The sequence below is a fragment of the Protopterus annectens genome, chromosome 4.part0 (genome assembly GCF_019279795.1).
Source record: "Protopterus annectens isolate FY-2018-M chromosome 4.part0, PAN1.0, whole genome shotgun sequence".
In the NCBI taxonomy this organism is placed as follows: Eukaryota; Metazoa; Chordata; order Ceratodontiformes; family Protopteridae; genus Protopterus; species Protopterus annectens.
This window is the reverse complement of record NC_056733.1, coordinates 1,367,080,989-1,367,093,617: the sequence shown is the minus strand read 5'-3', so window position 1 is coordinate 1,367,093,617 and position 12,629 is coordinate 1,367,080,989.

Here is a 12,629-nt window from a genome sequence, read left to right as displayed (position 1 = left end):
TGCTTTCCAAAACAAGTTTAAACTCATCAGCTGTTAAAAACCCCATTTCTATTAACATTTTTTCAAATCATAGTAACTCTTCAGTATGAGGTATAACAGAAAATAAATATTTTACATCTTTAGTAATAAAACTAATATTATCTATATATGGGCTCTTTCCAATTTTATTCAAAAAGTTCCAAGAATCCACTAATATGTTCATTGGTTCATAGGTAAGTACTAGGCTATCTGCCCATGGGCATTTATAAGCCTAGCCACAGAGTGATGGCTTTCACCTCCCCATTAGCTTAGTAACCTAGGCCTCTGTCAACTGGGCTCCTGAAGTGATCCCAGGGTAGAACTTACGATTACCCATCCACTCATCAAGATTTCTCTTGAAGAGGGTCATAGAGGAGCTCTGTCAAATATGGATTGGGATTCTATTCCAGAGTGAGGGGAGTCGTTGGGACAGGAATCTATCCCTCCAACATGTCCTGTTTATTGTTGTACATAGGTTCAAGTCAGTAGAATGAGTGGTTCTGAGGGATCTCGTGTTTTTGAGGTGAAGCATGTCCATTAGTTCAGGGTTTGACATGGCCCTATAGGTCAGGCATAGGTCACCTCTGAGCAGACGGTAAGCGACTGAGAAGAGCTGGAGCTTTTTTAGTCGTGCTTCATAGGGTAATTGTTTAAGGCCCTTAATCCTCTTAGTGAGGTACTTCTGTGGTCTTTCTGTTGTTGCAGGTGTCTAGTGAGGTACATCCCAAATGGGGCATTGTACTCTATTATGGGCCTCATGAGTGAGGAGTGAAGGGGCACAATCACCTCCTTGGATCTGGATGAGAAACCCTTTGTGGTAAGGTGTGCCAGATAGAAGGATTTCCTGACCATTTTGGCTATGTGGTTATCAAAGGAGAGCATGCTATCTACTTGGGTACCCAGGTCCCTAATTACTTCTTCTGTACTTAGTGGATTCCCATCTATGTGGTAGTTTGTAGGTACTTTGTTTTTCACAAATGGGATTACTATGCATTTTTTGGCATTTAGCTTGAGGCCGTGACTTTGACACCAGGTGTTCGTCTCTGTGAGACCCTTTTGCAGGATGTCTGCATCAGCTGGAGAGTCAATTATTGCACCCCAATTTACAGTCATCTGCAAACTTGGTTAGCCACAGTCCTTCCGCCTTTGCCTGTACTTTGGAGAAATATATACCGGACAGGAGGGGTCCCAGGACTGAGCCCTGTGGGACTCCGTTTGTGACTGGTTTAGAGTCAGACATGGCACCTGCCACTCCTACCGTGTGGGTTCTGTCTGAGTGCCAACTGGCAACCCATCTCGTGACATGGGGGTTGATATTTAAGCTGGTGAGTTTGTCTATGATTCCTGAGTGTGGGATGGTGCCGAACACCTTAGCGAGGTCCAGATATGCTGTGTGGACCACCTTCCCTTCATCTATGGCCTTGGTGACTGTTTCGAAGAAGTCGACCAAGTTCAGGAGGCAAGATCAGCCTTTAACAAAGCCGAACTGGGTGGGGTCCAGTGTCTGGAGGTTCCCAATGTCTCTGTTAATGAGCTCCATGATAATGCGTTCCATAGCTTTGCAGATCAAGCTAGTCAAGCTTATAGGGCGATAGTTCCCAGGGTGTGGCACCACCTTTATGGAGTGGTACAGCTGTTGCTGTATGCCATTCTTTAGGTACATAGCCTGTACAGAGGCTGAATCTGAATAGTGATTTGAGATGGGGGGTTAGTTCATTTTGAAGCTCATGTAAGACACAACCTGGGATAGCATCTGGTCCCATTGATGCTGTGTTTTTGGCCTTTGCAAGGGCTGTCTTTACTTGTGTGTCTGAGATATCTGGAGCGCCACATTCTTCTGGGATGGGTGCTAGCCCCTTTGTTGGAGGAGGGTGAAGTTTGCACTGAACTTGTCAGCCAGGATGTTGTCAATGTCGGTTGGTTCAGTGTATTTATGGCCATTATGCACTAGCTCGGAGCATATCTGAGAGTTTGCCCCTAGACTCTTGACATAGTTAAAGAAGGCCTTGTGATTCTCCTTACTTAGAGTCATTGGCTATTTTTCTTTCGAAGTTGGCCTTGGATGATTTAATGAGGGAGCGCAGTTTTTTACTGATGTTAATCAGAGATGCCTTCTTATTTTGGGATTTTGTTCTATCTTGCAGGAGTTTCCTCCTTCTGTTGTAAAGTTTATTTATGGCCAGGGTCCACCAGACTGGCTTCCTCTTTTTTGAGGAGTTGGCCTTGGTTTTACTTGGGATGGCTCGGTCCATGCATTCTTGAAGGTGTTCATAGAATGTACTTGTAAAGGTTTCTGCCGTTGGGTCATCATTTTCCATTTGATTTGGAGCTTTGAAACTTCCCACCTCGGTCTTGAAGAGTGTGAAGTTGGCTTTAGAGAAGTTTTTTACCCTGATTTCCTTGACTGGGGGGGGGGGGTCGGGTTGTGGATGTCCAGTGTGATTAGTTTGTGATCTGGTCTTACCAATGATGAGTTTACCTCGGGTGTGGAACATAGGTTCCCCATGTTGGTGATGACCAGGTCCAGCATGTTGTCACCTCTTGTCGGAGTGGTGACCAGCTGTTCAAGGGCGTTTGAGTTTATAAACTCAAGGAATCATTGGGCTAGGGCATTTGAGCTTGAGTAGTTTTCCCAGTCAATGTTTGGATAGTTGAAGTCACCCAGTAGCATGGTGTTGTGTAGAATATTCATACTTTCTAATGTTCTCAGGAATGCTGCGTGAGGGTCCTGAGACAAGGTGGGAGATCTGTAGCAAGCTATAAATTGAACAGTCAATTTACCCGCTGTCAATTGCACTTGGATGGTCTCAGATTCCGTGTGCTGTGCTACTAACCTGGATGTGTGGGTGTTCTTGATGAATATGGACACACCCCCTCCTTTTTTGTTCTGGTCCTGGTTTTGGGACTGAAAGGTATGGTAGGAGTTTTAGCCTGGTAGTGCTGGGGTGCTCTCTGGAGCCTTGAACCAGGTTTCTGTCACTGCGCATACGTCGATTTCTTCCATACTAAGGAGAGCCTTGAGTGTGTGCATTTTGAGGTTTAGACTTCTGGCATTGAGCAGCATTACCCTCAGTTTTTGTTTATTATTGTTGTTTATGGAGGTGGGTTTGCCTTTGTAGCCTTGCCTAAAAAGGCAGTATTGGGGCGGCAAGAGTCTTGGCCAGTATTCGAAAGCCCAGGGGCAACAGGTGCAAGCCGTCTCTGGCGAAGCAATGTGGCTTGTCAAGCATGTCATCCCAGGCTGACAAGTACTGGATCCCCTATAAATGACACCAGTAGTTTAACCAATTGTTGAAACTGATCATTTTTTCTTCATATGCTGGCATCATTTTGGGTGAGGGCAGGATGCTACTCAGAGTCAGAGTCATACCAGCCTGGGCTACATGGTCAGAGAGCTCCTCCATGTCTCTTTTCATGTAGGTCAGGGAGGTACGTCTCAGGTCATTTACACCAGCATGTACAATAACAGAGTCATATTTGTACTTGTTGTGGAGTGACCTGAGTGCATGTGTTATGTGGCGGATTCTGGCACCCGACAGGCAGCTCACGGTAACCTTCTCCTTGTTCAGTCTAGTGAGTGGGACGTCTGTGTGCCTGATGATAGAATCACCGATTACTAGTGTGTTAGGTGTGTTATTTATCCTTAGGGGCTGTTTTTGCTTGGCACACTGACGTTGTGATGTATGTGTTACCTGGTTTCTGGGTTGCTTGGCTGTATGCTTAGGAGGTCTCTGTTGTTTAGGCAAGTTCTTATTCAGAGCCTCTGAGAATGTTTTTGGTGTTTCTGAGTGTTGTTTTCTGGTGCAGCTATGGCTGGTCTATGTGAGTCTGGTAATGTGGTGCTAGTGTTGCCCTTCTCCTTGTGACTGGTTGATCCAGTCATGGGTTGAGAGAGCTTAGCCTCCAGTTTGGCTGTGTAGCTGCATCTCTCATATATGTTTGTGTTGGTTGGGAGGAGGAGGGTCTGTGTTCATGAGGCAATTGTAACATTGCTTCAGGATGCCCAGATTCACCAGCTGGACTGGACAGCACACCTGAAGTTGTCCCTTGAACATGCCTGAATAAATAGTTGGGACTGTTTTGCTGATTGGATGAGTAAAGAGCCTTATACTTCCTGAGTATAGGGCTGAAGTGCAAGCTGTAAGCTAGTGCTAGTTTTAGTAAGTGCCGGTCTTAAATTGCCTTATTTCTAGTGCTGGGTTGAAGTGTTTCAAGTTTCAAGGGAAAAACTAAAGTGCAGACTTCATGGAGCCTGGAATAGTTTAACCGCAGCTAAACAGCACTGCGTGGTGCACAAACCCGTGCAAAACCGCGCTAAGCGGTTTTTATACCAGGAAGATCAAAAAGGATAGAAATTAGCCCAAAATGGCCAGTGAGCTACAAGTTGCTGGGCTGGGACCACTCCTACAGGGACAGATAGGCTGCTCAGAGTTCCCTCTCTCACAGTGAACAAGAAAGCCACCTAATTATCCAAGTATGATATGGGCAACACAGGAACCTTTACCACAGTCCTGGATTCAGCAAAGCCTGAAAACTGGACTAGACTAGTTCAGAAAGGCGGGAAAACCAGGAGTTTGTTTGTGTTTTTTTTTTTCAGAAACAACAGAAATGCAGAGCTTAAATTACTTTAAATACACAGAGGAGGCTAGCACACTTGAGTGTGTAGCCTGCGACTGTGTTACAGGCAACTTAAATTCAAAAATGACAAACAACAACTTTTTTCAAGTGCAACAAAGAAATAAGTACAGTAAGTAATGCAGATATCACTAGGGAGCCACAGAAGCGCTGAAAAGCCACGTTTTAGGCGGAATCAGTGTTTCAGGGAAACAACAAGCAAAAACAATACTTCATCAAGTCCAAAGTCTCCCTTTTGTTGCTTGGCCACTTGTAGGACTCTGCAGGGCACCACGAGGAGCTTGCTGAGCTGTATACAAGCGCAAAACTGCACTAAGCGGTTTTTATACCAGGGAGATCAAAAAGGATAGAAATTAGCCCAAAATGGCCAATGAGCTACATGTTGCTGGGCTGGGACCACTCCTACAGGGACCGATAGGCTGCTCAGAGTTCCCTCTCTCACAGTAAACAAGGACACCACCTAACTATCCAAGTATGATATGGGCAACACAGGAATCTTTACCACAGTCCTGGATTCAGTAAAGCCTGAAAACCGGACTAGACTAGTTCAGAAAGGCGGAAAACAAGGAGTTTTTTTGTTTTTTTCAGAAACAGAAATGCAGAGCTTAAATTACTTTAAATACACAGAGGAGGCTAGCACACTTGAGTGTGTAGCCTGCGACTGTGTTAAGGTAACTTAAATGCAAAAATGACAAACAGTAACTTTTTTTTCAAGTGAAACAAAGAAATAAGTACAGTAAGCAATGCAGATATCACTAGGGATCCACAGAAGCGCTGAAAAGCCACGTTTTAGGTGGAATTAGCGTTTCAGGGATATAACAAGCAAACAAACAACAAGCATACAATCAAAGCTAGATTCAGCAGGCCTGGATCTAGTCAATGCTACAGCAAACAGGGTGTACCAATTTCAGTAAGAAACGGTTCAAATATGCAGGCACTATAAGCCTTTAACCAGGAAACTCCCAGCTCAGAAGGGCAGAGTCCAGCCTCTCCTCCCAAAAGAGTGCAGACCACAAACCTTCTTAATGTAAAATAACTGGCCTGAAGCCCAAGTGCTTAAACCAGAACTAATACACTTTTAGAATAACAGACACTGAGCCCTCAATCAGCAGTTCCCAACATAGAAGGATGTAAGCTATGTGTCCTGCCACCACAGTGCAGGCCACATACCTTCCTAATGTAAAACAACTGGTCTGAAGCCCAAGTGCTTAATCCAAAAGACTTAGAATTATAGCTACACTTTAATCAAGTTACTACCAAGCAGTAATAAATACAATTGAATACTTTAAAGAATGCCTGGATTAGTGCTCAAATTATACAAACAAAGCTAGATTCAGCAGACCTGGATCTAGTCTATTCTACAGCAAACAAGGTGTACCAATTTCAGTAAGAAGCAGTTCAAATATGCAGGCACTATAATCCTTTAACCAGAAATTCCCAGCTCAGAAGGGCAGGGTCCAGCCTCTCCTCCCACAAGAGTGTAGACCACGAACCCTCTTAATGTAAAATAACTGGCCTGAAGCCCAAATGCTTAAACCAGAATTAATACACTTTTAGAATAACAGACACTGAACCCTCAATCAGCAGTTCCCAACTTAGAAGGATGTAAGCTACCTATTCCGCCAATACAGTGCAGACCACAAATTTTCTTAATGTAAAACAATTGGTCTGAAGCCCAAGTGCTTAAACTAAAAGGCTTAGAATGAGTTACACCAAGCAGTAATAAATACAATTGAGTACTTTTATGACACAAAAGCAAAATAAAGTAGGAAGAAACACAAATACAGTGAAAGCAGATACATTTTTTTTTTTGAGTGAGCAAATGAGATGGACCCAGGAGGAGTATCCAAGTGCAAATTTACAAGAGGGGCGGGCAGTTTCAAAGTCACCAAGATTAACACCAAAACAAAAACAGGGTGGGTGAGGACCTACTGAAAAAACAGAGTCACAACTTCCAGCTAGATATTGCTCAATGCAACACAAACAAATTAATTTAAATTGTGTATTATTTGAAAAAGTGCATATAAAGATTTACTTGCGTTCAGTTGATTGCATGCAGGTCTTAGCTGGCCAAAGCTCAATCAACATGAAACTTCTTTAATTTTGTGTCCACATATATAGCAAGTGGTTGCGTTTTTGATCCTTGTGAAGAAACAATAGCTCTCATGGGTGGGTTATCAAGTGCTTTATGTATCTTGGGAATGCAAAAAATGGCTGGTATAACTGGTTTGGGAACTTTTACAAAGTTATATAAACTAACATATATCAGTCCTTGTAATAGGTTATCCTCTAGAATAAAATCTATTTTCTTATATGAAATATTAACCTCATTCCTTGAAACCAAAGCATAACAGTTATCTTTACATAATATTTCCATCATTCTATTGGTATAGTTCCATTGATCCATAAGTACAACTCCTCTCCCTTTGTCTGGTTTCATAACACAAATGTTTTCATTTTCACTCAATTCTTTAAGTAATTTACCTTCATCTATTGTCAAATTCGCCTGTAATTTATTTTCTTTTTTGTATTCTTTTCTTACCATACTAACAAGACAACTTTCAAAATTTTGTATATCTTGATGTAGGGGAGGGTTGTAGGTACTCCTCTTTTTTATCATATCCCCCTGTCTATTCATTGGCTCATCTTTAAATATATGTGCCAAGTTTAATTTTCTAGTAAAAATCTTGACATCGATTATAATACTCTCAGTACTTGGCTTTCTTGCTGGAACAAATGTAAACCCTTTTGTAAATAATTAAAAATAATCTTCATTAACTCTTGTATCTGTATAATTGAAAATATTAAAATGATATAAATTATATTAACGTGCAAAGGATGTTTAAAGAAAGAGAGTACCCAGATGAATTAATAGACCCCTTCAAAGAATTTGTTATACAGAGATGGGGAACTTCATATTACCACTACTAACCAGTAAAGAAACAAAAGGGGGTAAAAAAGGAAATGTCAATAATGAAAACAGTATGGTACAGCTACCATACTTAACATTGACCTATTATAATGGAATGGGATGGTTAAATAAGTGTATAAATGACATCTGGGGGATGTTTAGCAGGATACCAACAAGAGTAAATGTTTTCCAGAACACTTTGAGGTATAGTTTTAGAAGAAATAAAAATTTGAAAAATATTTTAGAGACGAAAAAGAAAATATGTGTAGGTGGGACAAGTTTGAAATATGGCACCTTCAAGTGTGGGAGATGCACACAATTCCCCTTTATAGCAGGGTTAAAAGAAGTAAGGATTCCAAGTTTGGACATGACTTTAAGAGTGAAAAGATATAATAGTTGCTACTCTAAGGGTGTTGTTTATTTGGCATATTGTATAGCCTGCTGGGGGTACAATATAGGAAAAACTGAACGTCATTTAAGAGTACGAATATATGAGCATCTAAGAGATATAAATAAGAAAAATGAAAATAATGCTTTGTATAGACACACATTGACATGTAAAGAAGCTGATTTTAAGTTTTGGGTACTTGAGGAGGTTGAATATTTTGAAAGAGGAGGTGGCTGGGAAACTAGGTTAGAATTTAAAGAAATGATATGGCAACTCAGGCTGGATGCATGTAGTGGGAAAGGCATGAATGACCATATTTCTATTACCCCAGCCCTGAAAATTCTTTCAGAAGATCCTAAAAGGCATAATATAAAAAGTAAATAAGATATATCAATACAATAATAATAATAGTTTCAGGGCTTTACCAAGATTAATTTGGTCTTACAGTTATTTTTGGTACAGTTATTTTTGGTATAGTTCTTTATATAAAAACATATCTCACAAGTCTATTTTTATAATGCTCTATTGATGGAATATAAAACTTTTTTTAAATGTTTTAAATGTTTTTTTAAATGTTTTTTATTAATTGTGTAGATTGTGATCAAAATATCTTGTAATGCCTATGTATATTCTTGCAACATATAAATGTATGGAATTTTTTACAACAAAGTAACTAAAAGGTTTAGAATGCTTGATGCAAAACACTAAAAGGTTTTTTGTAAATGAAATAATTGAAGTATCAAATGGCCAGCCAATCACAGAGAGTATAAATGCATAAAATGGGTTTAGAACATTTATTAGATGATTCTGATGAAGTCTCTGTGGAGCGATGAAAGTGCTTAATCTGTGCTTAATTTTATTGTTTTTATTTTAATAAATGTGTTTAATTATATATCTTGGAATCAATTTTTTGGAATATCAGTGTAACTGACTCTACAATATGATATTTTTGTGGAAGACAGCCTTTATTGTTCTGGAATTGCACCCTGTGAATTTGTGGTGGTGAACTTTTTTCCTTTTTTGGTTACTGGTTCGTTTTTTCGCACTTGTTCCGGTTACGAGGAGTCTCCGACAAACGAATAATAGTACCCTGTTGAACGAACTTATCAGGGTAATACAGAATCATTCACAGAATGATAATCCACTTCCTGGTTCAGGAGCAGAATTGCTATGCGCGCAGAGTAGTCTGAGGGTAACGGTTGAGGCCGAGATTATTTTAGATGCCAGAAATGAATCAAATCGTGCTACAAGGAGAGAAGAGCAGGTCCAGGAAAATGTGACGATGAGAGGGAACGGGGCTAGTGATCGGCACACCACAAGAACTGAGAATGAACAACATGTGGCACGTAGGAACAACTATCATGTGAATTAGGATTTTAAATTATGGTTGGATAGTTCCTTTAGTAAAGCTGATAAACAAGAAGGGAGAGACCAGTTTGAGAATATGACATACAAGGACAAATGTAAGACATTTAAAACACTTTTGACTAGGTATAAAACCCTAGCACTTGATAATTGGTATTTTTATAAATGTTTAAATGATAAAATTGTACCTAAGGGACTTAGGATCAACAAGTTTCCAAACAATATTGATGTTGATACTGAATTTTTAAAATAATTAGTGATATTTTAAATGAGTGTGGACTGGTCATTTTGAAAGCAACGATAAAAAATAATGAAAATGTGATGGAACAATGTAAAAATGAGATAGAAAGGTTAAATAGAGAAATCAATGCTGATTTACTTTTTACTGTTGCAGAATATAAGAATGTTTACTTTAGAACTTTGCAAGATGTAGACAATATTATTGTTAAAAGTTACAATAGGAAAACCATGAAGTTGGAAAGAGACTTGAATTAATATCGACGGGAATGGCCTATTATTGTGATAACAGGAATAAGAAGGGGCAATGGAGGTCTGGGGAAAGTAATTACAGCAAGGAAGCTGGAGAAAATGGAGGATATAGGAAACAAAATGACTATAACCACCACAAATACAATAAAAATTGGTATAAACAAAATTATGAGGTGGTAGAGGAGAACCTAAATGGGGGTAGCCCTTTAGGGGGAGAAGGACCAAGAAGGTCCGAGAGGATTCGGAACCGAGCCCAACAACCATCCTATACACAAGTGATAGGCAACTACAGCACCTACCAACATGGGAGGAATGGTTACAGATGACTGAGATAGGGACAAATTGTGAGAAGTTAGTGGATGTTGATTCCAATGAACATGGAGTTAATTCAGATAAGAATAAAATTATAGTTTATTCATATAGTAATTTTAATATTTTCAATTATACAGATATAAGAGTTAATGAAGATTATTTTTAATTATTTACAAAAGGGTTTACATTTGTTCCAGCAAGAAAACCAAGTATTGAGAGTATTATACTTGATGTCAAGATTTTTACTAAAAAATTAAACTTGGCACATATATTTAAAGATCAGCCAATGAATAGACGGGGGGATATGATAAAAAAGAGGAGTACCTACAACCCACCCCTACATCAAAATATACAAAATTTTGAAAGTTGTGTTGTTAGTATGGTAAGAAAAGAATACAAAAAAGAAAATAAATTACAGGCGAATTTGACAATAGAAGAAGGCAAATTACATAAAGAATTGAGTGAAAATTAAAATATTCGTGTAATAAAACCAGACAAAGGGGGAGGAGTTGTACTTATGGATCAATGGGACTATACCAATAGAATGATGGAAATATTATGTAAAGATAACCGTTATGCTTTGGTTTCAAGGAATGAGGTTAATATTTCATATAAGAAAATAGATTTTATTCTAGAGGATAACCTATTACAAGGACTGATAGATGTTAGTTTATATAATTTTTTAAAAGTTCCCAAACCAGTTATACCAGCCATTTTTGGCATTCCCAAAATACATAAAGCACTTGATAACCCACCCATGAGACCTATTGTTTCTTCACAAGGATCAAAAATGCAAACGCTTGCTATATATGTGGACACAAAATTAAAAAAGTTCCATGTTAATTATTCACACATATTAGTGGATTCTTGGGGCTTTTGGAATAAAATTGGAAAGAGCCCATATATAGATAATATTAGTTTTATTACTATAGATGTAAAAGATTTATTTTCTGTTATACCTCATACTTTGAAGGGTTACTATGGTTTGAAAAAAATGTTAATAGAAATGGGGTTTTTAATAGCTGATGAGTTTAAACTTGCTTTGGAAAGCATGGAATTGGTATTGAATTATAATTGCATTTTTTTTTCAGGGTGACCTATACCACCAAAATAATGGGGTGGCTATGGGGTCAGCCTGTGCTCCATTTTATGCTAATATTATTATGTTGTATTGGGAACAACAATATATATTTAAGTCCTTATATTACCAATACATAAAAGGTTATTATTATTTTTTGGATGATATTTTCATCCTTTAGGATGGTCCAGATGAAATGATTAGTGAATTCATGTATTTCATTAATCATAGTACTAAGTTTTTACAATTTACATATGAGAGTGGCAAAGAAGAAACACATTACTTAGACTTTAGATTACGGAAAGACCATTGTAACAATACTTATAAGTCCAGTATCTACAGTAAGGAATGTCATTCAAACTCATACCTTCACTATGAAAGTGATCATCCTTATCATTTTAAAATTAACAAAGTGAAGGTTCAGATGATAAGAATAGCTAGGATGACATCTGACAGAAAATAATTTTTAGAAGAAATAGGAAACATGCAAAAGATGTTTAAAGAAAGAGGGTACCCAGATGAGTTAATAGACCCCATCAAAGAATTTGTTATACAGAGATGGGGAACTGTATATGTATACTAACCAGTAAAGAAATATTGGGGGGGGGGGGGAATGTCAATAATGAAAACAGTATGGTACAGCTACCATACTTAACATTGACCTATTATAATGGAATGGGATGGTTAAGGAAGTGTATAAATAACATTTGTGGGATGTTTAGCATGATACCAACAAAAGTGAATGTTTTCCAGAACAGTTTGAGCTATAGTTTTAGAAGAAATAAAAATTTGAAAAAATATTTTAGAGATGAAAAAGAAAATATGTGTAGGTGGAACAAGTTTGAAATACGGCACCTTCAAGTGTGGGAGATGCACACAATGCCCCTTTATAGCAGGGTTAAAAGAAGTAAGGATTCCAAGTTTGGACATGACTTTAAGAGTGAAAAGATATAATAGTTGCTACTCTAAGGGTGTTGTTTATTTGGCATATTGTAAAGCCAGCTGGGGTACTATAAATGAAAAACTGAACGACATTTAAGAGTACGAATATATGAGCATCTAAGAGATATAAATAAGAAAAATGAAAATAATGCTTTGTATAGACACACATTGAGATGTAAAGAAGCTGATTTTAAGTTTTGGGTACTTGAGGAGGTTGAATATTTTGAAAGAGGAGGTAGCTGGGAAACTAGGTTAAAATTTAGAGAAATTATATGGCATCTCAGGCTGGATGCATGTAGTGGGAAAGGCATGAATGACAATATTTCTATTACCCCATCCCTGAAACTGCTTTCAGAAGATCCTAAAAGGCACAATATAAAAAGTAAATAAGATATTTCAATACAATAATAATAGTTTCAGGGCTTTACCAAGATTAATTTGGTCTTATAGTTATTTTTGGTACAGTTATTTTTGGTATAGTTCTTTATATA